Genomic DNA, 11,290 nt, shown 5'->3' with positions numbered 1-11,290 from the left:
ACTTCTTGCCTAATGGAGTACAAGACAAGTCCCCGGAGCATCTTAGCAGACACTGGAGAGAAATCCCTGTCTAAGCAGATGTCTACTATCCCTTTCCTAAAAGAAGGCCTCCCTCCTTGGAGCTCGTCCATTCCTTGGGTAAACTACTGCGGAAACATGGAAGAATTGAAATCCAAGTTATGAGAGAGAAAAGAGATGGAAAATAAGAATGAATTTAGGTTTGAGTTTTTATTTCACTCAAAGAAAAGAGAATTTTCCAGCCCAAATTTAGAAAACTCTTTTGGCAAAATGGCAAAAGTTTTTAACTAAATTGAAAAGCCCAATTTATAGAAAAAAACCATGCAACAATTGCATGAACCAAATCTATAAAAACCCAACACCTATAATTCACTATCTTAGTGGGCTTAATGTCTCCACTATAAGCCAACACCTAGCCCACTATTTTGTTAGTGGAATTATCCAATAAAAGTTTAGATTTTCCCACTAACTGTGTCAAAGGGCAAAATAGTCATTTGGTCAAAGTCAAACTTTGACCAAAAAGTCAACATTTTGACTTTTTATGATTTTTTCCGTGTTGACTAATTTTGACCTCCCGAGCATGAATCCGCATTCATTTTCTCGAAATTCAAATCACATTTGAATATAAGGTCAGTCAAAGTTTGACTTTTTAATGTAAAAAAGTCAACTCTTTGACTTTTTACATCTTTGACCATTTCCATTATTTCCGAGCTTCCGAATATGAACGTATTCAAATTCTTGATATTTAAATCACATTTAAATATTAAAGCTGTATCTCTAAACTGAAAACTCGACCATTATATCACATATACTTGTCGGTTTCTCTCTCTTCACCTAATTCGAACAATTCGAATTATTCTATCATATTGTTCTAAGTTTATTCCATATGAGCTAGTAGGGGAACTTGATGGACCTATAGATCATGGGCTCCAACGATCCGAGATTAGCTGGCTAAACTCTTTAGACGGAGCTAATCAACATTCGTTAACTAACGGATCATTCAACTAGAGTCCCGTAGTTGCACTCCCCTCACTATAGATATATTTGTGTCCATTTGATATAACCATGATTAGTAAGATAATCCTTCACAGGTTGTTCGTAATCTCGGCTGGGTCATAAAAATCGTTTAACTCCCAAGACTACATCTTGTTCCTTAAGTTCCACTGATCCTCTAATGAATAATTGGTTTAAGATCCAACCTATAAACCAAATCCCCCTCGGGCCAAGGAGAGGGTGGGGCCCCTTGTTCAAGACTTGGATTCAGTACTAAAGGGAACAACCTATCTACTATCCCTATAACGGGTAGGAGTGAATTTCGTCTTGCACCTTATGTTCTCAGCTATCTACCCAATCTTACCCCTGAAATGGGAGGCTTATTGGGCCAGCGATATTGAGCTACCCTCACCTATGCAGATCTAAGGATAATTTCAAGTGAACAGGAGTTCATAGTTAGCTCAGAATTAAGATTAAGTTACCTAGGTCATCAATTAACAAAATAGTCAGTTTTATACATAAAACGACATTTAGAACGTAAAAAGTGACTATTTCATGGTTTAGTCTTATGTAAACTCTTTACATAGGATGCCCACACTCATATATCTCTATATGAACGATTCAAGATCACATCGTTTGTACTACCTACAAAGTGGACTGCATCCATAGTGTCTCCAGAATAAGGCGCCCAATCTTATTCATATACTATATAACATTTTGGCTATATATTTGAACTTGATCCACATTTATGTCACTACATAAAGTTCAAACTACATTAAATAGCCTCAGGACCTTAGTTTATTGGATTCAAGATTACAATTTCAATAACAACTTTATTGAAAAACAAAACAGAATATGTTTATTAATTTACAAACTACGAGTTTTAGGATATAAAATCCAATATGCTTCAAGTAGCAGGAAAATTTGGAGGCCCCGTGGGGAAGATCCACATACCCATATAAATGCTTCATGGAAACTTGTAACTCATTTGTGATTCTTAGAATCACATCGGAAACTATCAGACTATTCTTATTCCCCTACTCTCTCCGTGATGATGCCAAGCAGTGGGCGAGTTCTTCAGAACCTGGTGAGATAACAACGTAGAAAAGTTGGTGCAAAGTTCATGCAAAATTATTTTCCTCCCACCCTCAACACAAGAAGGTGTAGGGAGATTATGAACTTTGAACAAGGAGTTTGAGACCTTGCGGCATGGGAAAGATTCAAGGGATTGGTCAAGAATTTTCCCAACCACGGACAACCCTTGACTGTTTAGAAGGAAATTTTTTATGGAGGGTTGAACAGACCTTCCCAGATGACAGCAGACGTAGCTGCAGTTGGTGGCATAATGGACAAATCGTATAATAAAGTTAAGAAAATTTTAGACTGCAACGCCAAGCACAATATGGAGTGGGTTGATGATACTTATGATTCTATAATATATGGTAGAAGGCGTTCTCAGAATGTGAATGTGATTGACTCTAATGTAACAACCACCCTCTCTGCACAGGTGGCTAGGATGATAAACTTGTTGCAACATTTATCAATGGGAAACGCAGCATAAACTTAAAAGGTCCAGGTGGATGCATTCGTGCAACCCATGGAGGGAGTGGGGAACTTTTTTCCCCATTCACCTTTCGGGGCTGGCAACGGGGAATCCGCCCCGAGTATTAATATTATATAATTATATTATTATTAATGTATTAATTTTAATTATTATTATGTTAATATATATATATATATATATATATATATATATAACTTTTTCTTATTGAAATGAAAGCAAAAACCCTAAGCTAAGTCCCTTACTTTGACTCTTAGCACCTCCATCTCCCTCAGCCTCACGGAGTCACGATTTACCCTCACTGGACTCCTCGTCGCCACTCCAATCATGCACGACAGAAACCCAAATCACGTACGTCAGGATTCTCCTCGCCACCACTCCACCAGCGTCGTCTGCCACCGTCTGCCACCAGCACCTCTCCCTCCAGCCGGAATCTTTGGTTCCCAATTTCGTTCACTTTCAGTTCCAACCGCCGTCTGATCTATTTGATTGTCAGATCTATTCACAATTTTGGTGATTTCGCTCACTCACACCCTCAAATCTATTAGTTCTCAATTCCTTCACTTCAAGCCCAGTTGTCATCGTCTTCTTCTATCTAAGGTATGTCCAAATTCCACTAACTATTTGATCTCTCATGATGAATTTATTTTGGGAGTTGCTGTCATGTTTTTTTAATCGTCTTTGGTTTTGTAGGAAATGATTGTTAGTAACTAAGTAGTAGAAAATAGCTTAAAACAGTAGTAAAAACACGAAAAGATTGCAAGAATTTGACAGAATCAGCTTTTGAGGAAGAATTTGTGATATTTTGCAGAAGAATTAGCTTGAGAAACTTCATCCCATTTGAATAATTTCTTATAATAAGAGTGATAATTACGTTGATTAATTTTTTTTCATAATTACAATGATATGTAATTGTTATTATTTGACTATTTGTAGGTGAAAATGACTTTATCGAATAATAATGAGTTAGAACAAGGCGGTTCAACTCCAATATCTATGAACATGAGTGAATCAACCCCAATGAATAGTGTTTCAAGTGATAATAATCAATATGCACTTATAGCATTCGATAGTGATGATAATGAGGATTTTCCAAAACGTAATAGGTTGACATCGGTAGTATGAAACCATTATAAAAGACAAAAAATAAATGATACCATGAAAGCAATATGCAATTATTGTGGAAAAAAGTTGGGAGGAGAATCTAAAAATGGGACAAAACATTTCCATGATCATTTCAAAATTTGTCCCTTACGAAGACAAAGAGATATTAGGCAATCATGTTTGAGACCCACTAAAATCAATGAGGGGAAAATAGTGCTAAGCCCAACTCTTTTTTATTACGAAGCTTCTCAAAGAGACCTTTCTTGTGCTATAATTTCACATGAATATCCTATAAACATGGTTGAACACAAAGGATTTAGAAAGTTTTTGAGTGGTGTTCAACCGATGTTTAAGATGATTTCAAGAACCACGATAAGGAGAGATATAATAAAAATTTATGAAGAAGAGAGAATTAAAACAATGAAGTTTATGAAAAACAATAGAAGCATGGTTGCCCTTACTAGAGACGTGGACTGCAACTAGCCAGACGAAGGGATACATGGCAATCACTGCTCATTTTATTGATGATTCTTAGATCCTACAAAGCAGAATTTTGACGTATTTTAGATCTTTTATATTATTATTTATTTTTTATTTGGTTTCACATGTAGTTTACATTTTAACACATTATTACATAATACTAGGTTTGTACATGTGTCACATCCACATACTGGACAGTTACTTTCTGAAGCATTAATGGAGTGTATATTCGATTGGAATATAGATCGTAAACTATTCACTTTAATAGTAGATAATTGTTCAACAAATGATGCAATGGTTGACATTTTATTAAGGAAGTTAGATTTAAGGACATTATGGTTGAATGGAAGTTTGTTCCACATTCGTTGTTGTGCAAATATTCTGAATTTGATAGTGAAATATGGATTGAAAGAAATTGGACACGAGGATTTCCATAAGCAGCAGAATGATCTTTCTAAATTTCAATCGTATATGAACATTACATTTACAATAACATAATGGAAACATACAGTTATGTGAAATACAGAAATTACAGCATGCTTTACAATAGATCAAGGACAAGAAATAATAAACCTTTTCAAACTCATCTTCTAGTTCCTTGATCACGAACGCTCGATCACAAAAACACACGAACGTTTATCCAACACGACCGCTACACTGCACGATCACCGCGCACTCGAACAAAGCAATCACCAGGGTCATGAACACCGAGAATAGCCTCCACAGAACCTCGACAGTATTGAGTTGAGTATGACACCACCAAGAAGGTTAGCTTGGTATTCTCGGTGTGAGAATCCAGAGGGTGGGCTCTATGTGGACTTGGTTAGAGGTAAAAAACCAGAGAAACCACAATCGTGTAAACGATTGAGCAAGTGGGAGATGGAACAACCTATCATATAGGTCGATGCCCAATCGTTTAGGAAAAGCTATGCGATCGTTTAGCTCATCGTCTAACTGAGTGTCTATCATGTACTAACACTCCATGATTGTTTAGCTAACTCCAAGCTGTCGCTTAGTAAATTTGATTTACTTGACAACTTCTCCGTGAGAATTTTCCGAGAATGGAAATCTCAAAACAACATTTTGCAAATCCTTTTCTAACTAAAATTAGGAAAACATTTTCCTTTTATCTCACGTTAACATGAAACCATCAATAACCTCCCACTCAATTGATTACTAGAGAAAAAGAGATAATTATCCAATAATTAATATTATTATAAATATAAATGATAAATAACTTACCATAATATATTTATAACCTATAGTTTTAATATTTCATCTCATGAAACATATAAACCATAGCTCTTTTTCTATTCTATGGCAATTAATGTAAATCTCATTTACATTAATCCTCCACTTGATGTATCTCATACACCATACTGATCATATCATATATAATCGAATTACCTTTTGTCGATTTGAACATTTCAAATCAACACCAAGAACTGACCCTCAACTTAAATCCATTGAGCTACCAAGGGGATCTTATGAACTTGTAGCTCGAAGCTCCAACGGTACGTGAATAACTAACTGAACTCTTTAGTCACGGGATCCACCATTCGTTAACTGTCAGGCACTCCATTAAAGACCGGCAGCTGAACTTTCCTTATCACAGATATATTATGTGTCCATCTTAACCAATCAACAGTGCGACAACCCTTCACAGATCGCTCGTAAGTACAACTCGACCAATAACTATTATTCCCCTGTAGTTACATCTAATTTCTTAAGTACCACTGAATTCTCTAATGAACATAAGTCATAGTCCTACTATGACTGAGTCCTCTCTTCCAAAGAGAAGCTATGACCACTATGTTCAAGCCCCAGAATTAACCCTTAAGGGAGCAATCTATCTACTTACCCCTACTTCGGGGAAGGAGTGAATTCCATCTTGTGTATTGAGTTTCCAACTCCCAAATCAGACAAGTTCCCAAAAAGGTAGGAATGTTGAGTTGGCAATATGGCCATTCTCACCCATACTAATCAAAGGATCGCCCTCAAAGGCAGGAGTTCCCAAACACTCAGGATTGAGGTCATGTCACCTATGGTCATTTAGGTGAGATGTAAGTCTCTAGCATTGACGACGTTATATACAGAGTCTAGTCATCTTGTGGTCCGGTCTTATACAAACTCTTTGTGTAGGACACCCCCGCTCGCATGTCTCCACATGAATGGTCAGGATCTACCATCTGTAGTAGTTTACAACATTTGCAAACCTCTACAAAACGGGTCGTATCCGTAATGTCACAAAGATCAGGTATCTCACCTTAATCCATATACTACAGACCTATTTAGATTATCACTTAAGGCATGATACACTTGTATATCACATATACATGCTTAAGTTTATATGAGATAACCATGGAGCTTTGTTTATTGGATATGAATAAATGCAAGAATGAAATAACAATTAGTTTATTCATAAAACAATGTGTGTATTACAAACAACGAGACTTTGGAAGAATTAGGATACCAATCCCAACAATCTGGCTATAATTTCTGATGGTATAAAAAAGATTAGAGGTACTGCTCATTTTTGGACTCTTTCTCCAAAAAGGAAGGAAAATTTTGAAGAAGGAGTTTGTCAATTACAAATTTCATGCACTAAAAAACTGTCTTGATTGTGTAACAAGATGGAATTCAACATTCGTGATGCTCAAAAATGCTTTGGAATACAAGAATGTTTTTCCTCATCTAAAATAACGTGAACCACTATACATTTGTCTTCCTCAGAGACTGATTGGAATTTTGCAAAAGAAATGTATGATAGATTAGAATCCTTTTACTTGATGACTGAGTTATTTTCTAGGTCAAGTTATCCAACCTTCGATGTCTTTTTTTGAAGAAGTTTGTGAAATTAGGTTGGAACTTTCTAAGTGGCTTAGTTTTGATGTTGAGGAGATACAAGAAATGGCATCAAGAATGATTGCTAAGTTTGAAAAATATTGGAGTGTGATTCATGGTGTATTGGCAATAGCTACAGTATTAGATCCTAGGTTTAAGATGAGATTGATCCAGTTTTATTTTCCTAAAATCTATGGATCTCATCATACTGTTGAAATTAAACATGTTAGAGATATGTGTTGTGATTTGATGAAGTTTTATAATTCGAATTCAAGTACATTAGAAGAACCTCAACGTCCTACATCTACAATTAGTACTTCTTCGATTTCCAAGCGAGATGGAAGTAGTGACCGTTCCCAAATTCATGAAAACTTATTAGAAGCTTTGATGTATACTCAAGATTGGCTATGGTTGAAGGTATGAGTTAATATTATTGTTTAATTTATTTAATAAATTTGTATTATTTACAATTTAAGATCTAATTTCTTTTGTCTATGTCTTAAATAGATAAGCATACTCTTATAGATGCTAAAGTTTTGGAAAATGTTTTTGAGGATTAAGATCCAAATGATGTAAGTTATAAGTTTGTGTATTATTATTACTATTATTATTTTAATATTGATTATATTAATTTGTACAATATTTGTTTTTTTTTTTTTTCAGGAATCATCTTTGACAAAGTTGGATGAAATTTTCTAATGACTTGATTTGGCTATTTTGTAGCTTTTCTTTAAAATATATGTTGTGTCTTGACTTCTGATTTGTGAACCTTTTTATGTAATTGAAAACTCTATTAACTTTGTTACGATGATTATGGATGAATGTTTTAATTACTTAAGTTTAAGTTGAATTTTAATAAGAATTATGGATAATTATAGGCGGATGTTCTAATAATTGAGATTTAATTTTATAAATAATGAGAATTTATCATTTTAAATACATATTTTCAAATTGTCTATGTATTATTTTTAGTAGAAAATTTGATAATATTTCATTGAAATAAAATTGCATTGGAAATGTTTTAATTAAAATTCCATTGAAAAAATATATTCTATTAAAATTTAAAAAATTGAAAAAAAATGAAAAGCGGGGAATTTTTCCCTACAGGGAACCCGATCCCCGTGGGGAAATTTGCGGGGGACGGGGTGTCATACCCCCTCCCAAGTATTAAACCCCAAGACTGGGAAGGGAGCGTGAGAATGACTATATAACCTTTTAAGACAATACCTATGCTCAATATGTCCCCCATGTCTCTATAAATTTTTAATAGGTTTACAACATTCTCCCTATCTATCTATACATATAATTAAATTTTCTTTCTATTCATGGTCTGAGCCGTGCCCCAAGAGTTTACCAAATTCTTAGCTGGTGGTGGTGGGTAATGGACTCTTCCTTGAACACTCCGCTTTGCTACCGGAGGGGGGAAGGGGGAGGGAAGGTTAAGAAAACATTTTGAAGAGTGTAAGCTACTAAGCCCAGTGGGTGGTTCTTTTAAGATGAAATTCACTTTGAAAATCATCATTTTTGGGAAATCATTTACATGCCAACACTCGCATTATAACTCATGCACAATCAAAGATATAATCATGCAACCAGTAATCTTTATCCCAAAAGCTACATGTAGCATGCATATCATATTATTAATCAATACAATCATCTATGGAAACCTTCCTATGACCCCACTTTCCACCAATGTGCACATCAACCATTTTATTTATCCCGCTAGTCATGCTTAGGTACATGACCATATTTTCCGTCGGTCTTCACCGACTATTATTTCTCGCCGACCAAAGCCGACCATTATTTCCCGCTGACCGAAGCCGACCAATTTTTCCCGCCAACCACCTTTTGTTAAGCATGCTAACCACATCCTGGGCATAATCCAGTTTCCATAGTTATTACACAAACAATATCATGACAATCATCATATCACCAAAAGCATATATTTTGCATTTACTTATGCCTATATCTCTATATCAATGTATAGAGTTAAATAAATATTCATAATATGCCACAATAAATATTCATAATATGCCACACTGTATATATACTCAAAATCTTTTTTTTATATCAAGGCTATATAGTATAGTGTTCACAATATGCTTCACACCTACCAAAGTTATAAATATTAAAACTATATCACATAGGCAGTACCTAATATGCATGTCTTTAATTAAACTTCACAACACGTAGTAAAGTCATAGTAACACCCTAATATGCATTCAATTACTAAGACCTCATAGTATGTCAAAGCCATAATAACGTTCCTATCATGCATTTATATATATAAACATTCATAGTATGCCAAAACTGTAATAACAATCATGATACTTTAAAGCTGTAACACTCACGATATATCGAAACTATAAAGCTATAACTCACAGTTTTGCCAGTCTTCCCTTTCGTATTTTGTTCCCATACTCAGACCAAATTGGAATTTAAGCAGCACCTCCTTCGAATTTCCTTCCTTCCAGACCAACGGCAGCTTTCCCATTAAATGCTCACTATCTACTTAGGATTTTTACTACTGAAATTGTTTGGAATGAGTTTAACCTTCATGTCGAGACCTCCTATTTATAGCCATTCCCAACCTCTTTCCTCACGACAACTCACCATACAAATGGCTCTTCCTTATGCTACCCATGCTTACTCTGGCTAACCGAGCTTTGAGTTGTCTAATTCTGGGTTTGCCAACCAAAATTATCTAATTTGCATGTAATCTTAATCGTACACCACCTACTTAAGTTGATAAAAATCTTCCCGCATGTAATCTTCTTTTGCCACTTCATCTGCTTAATTTCTGATTTATTTATCCAAATTACTAATGAACGCATCCAATTCTCCTCAAATGCGTCCATCTATCCCAATCTCGCTGGTTTCGCTCTCGTGGCTCTCGCTCTCTCCAACTTTCTCGACGGTTTTGCTCTCGTGGCTTTTGCTAATGAATGTAACCTCCAACGCATCACACAACTCTATCATCTCACTCTCGTTCATAGTGGTCTTGCTGATCCCGCTCTCGCTCTCAGTCGATCTCGCTGAATTCACCCTCCACGCTCTCGCTCTCAGTGCTCTCACTAATATCGCTCTCGCCCACTTTCTCATTCAAAATACTCGCTCTCTCCGATCTCACTCTCTCCCATTTTCTTGCTCAACTGCTCCCTCCAATCTCGCTGGTGTCGCCTTCTCCCATTTTCTCTTCACTCTCGTTTGGCATCACGCATAAGACAACTGTTTGGTCCAATCTTCCATCACCGCATGCCCCTCGCAACATGTAGACAATACTTAAACCTTTGCGTTATTCCATACTTGATTCATTTATCTTGGTTTTCCTGCGTCTAAATTCCTCATAATTTCATTATATTTCTTGTTTTTATATCCTATTTCCTCATACCCTCAAAATTAGGGTTAGGGTATTAGCGGGGAATGGTATAGGGGGCAGGGACGGGGACGGGGATGCCTTCCCTATTCCCGCCCTGCCCCGTAGACATGTCTAGTTGTGTGGGCTGTAGAGAACCACACTCTTATAATGACTGCCTATAAAAACCATAATTGGTATGTTTTATAAAAAAAAATAACCCATTCTGAAAGAAATATAATCCTGGATGGAGAAATCATCCAAATTTTTCTTAGGAAGGTCACCAACAAGAGCAATCGCATCCTGGGACACATCAGCAACTTAGGCAAAGGTCATCACTTGAATTTTAGCAATAGCAACAACCTCAGCATTAGACCTTTAAGGGAGGGGGTCGGCATCAAATTCAATGTCTCTGCTTGAGAATCTATTGAAGGAATACATAACCCAGAATTATGCATTATTGAAGGGTCAAGTGTCATCAATCCAGAACTTAGAGATGCAAGTAGGGAACATTGCAAGTGAGTAGAAGAATCGGCTACACGGAGTATTGCCTAGCAACACTGAGGGCCCGGGAAGTAACAATGAAAAGGAGAAATGTCATGCGGCAACATTAAAGAGTTTTAGACCTTTAGTGGAGAAGAATATAAACCCAAGAAATGGCAGTCATCCTTCAGCAGCTAAGAACACAATGTAAACAATGGCATTTGAAAGAGAACAAGAAGAAAAATCACCTGGCTCTGTCAGCCATTCATAACCTAGCACGTCTAACACGGGGGCAACGTAGTACAACTGAGTGCACCATTCTCCCAATGCTTATAAAAAAAGAATGACGAGAAACAGTTCAAGCACTTCCTTGAAATCCTTAAGCAATTGCACATCAACATTCCCCTCATAGAAGCCTTAGAATAGATGTCAAACTACGTAAAATTCTTGAA

General features: G+C 36.1%; 1 long non-coding RNA gene across 1 annotated transcript; it reads left to right on the top strand.

Moving 5' to 3' along the window:
* Nucleotides 1-2,776: 2,776 nt before the first annotated feature.
* Nucleotides 2,777-7,859, top strand: LOC120082787 (uncharacterized). Its single transcript, XR_005483285.2, has 4 exons — nt 2,777-3,172; nt 3,509-7,417; nt 7,508-7,572; nt 7,664-7,859. It is a non-coding gene; the product is annotated as an uncharacterized LOC120082787 (long non-coding RNA).
* The last annotated feature ends 3,431 nt before the right edge of the window (nt 7,860-11,290 follow it).

The sequence above is a fragment of the Benincasa hispida genome, chromosome 8 (assembly GCF_027475165.1).
Source record: "Benincasa hispida cultivar pf3 chromosome 8, pf3_genome.v1.1, whole genome shotgun sequence".
NCBI classification, from domain to species: domain Eukaryota; kingdom Viridiplantae; phylum Streptophyta; class Magnoliopsida; order Cucurbitales; family Cucurbitaceae; genus Benincasa; species Benincasa hispida.
This window is presented reverse-complemented; position numbering and strand designations above follow the sequence as displayed.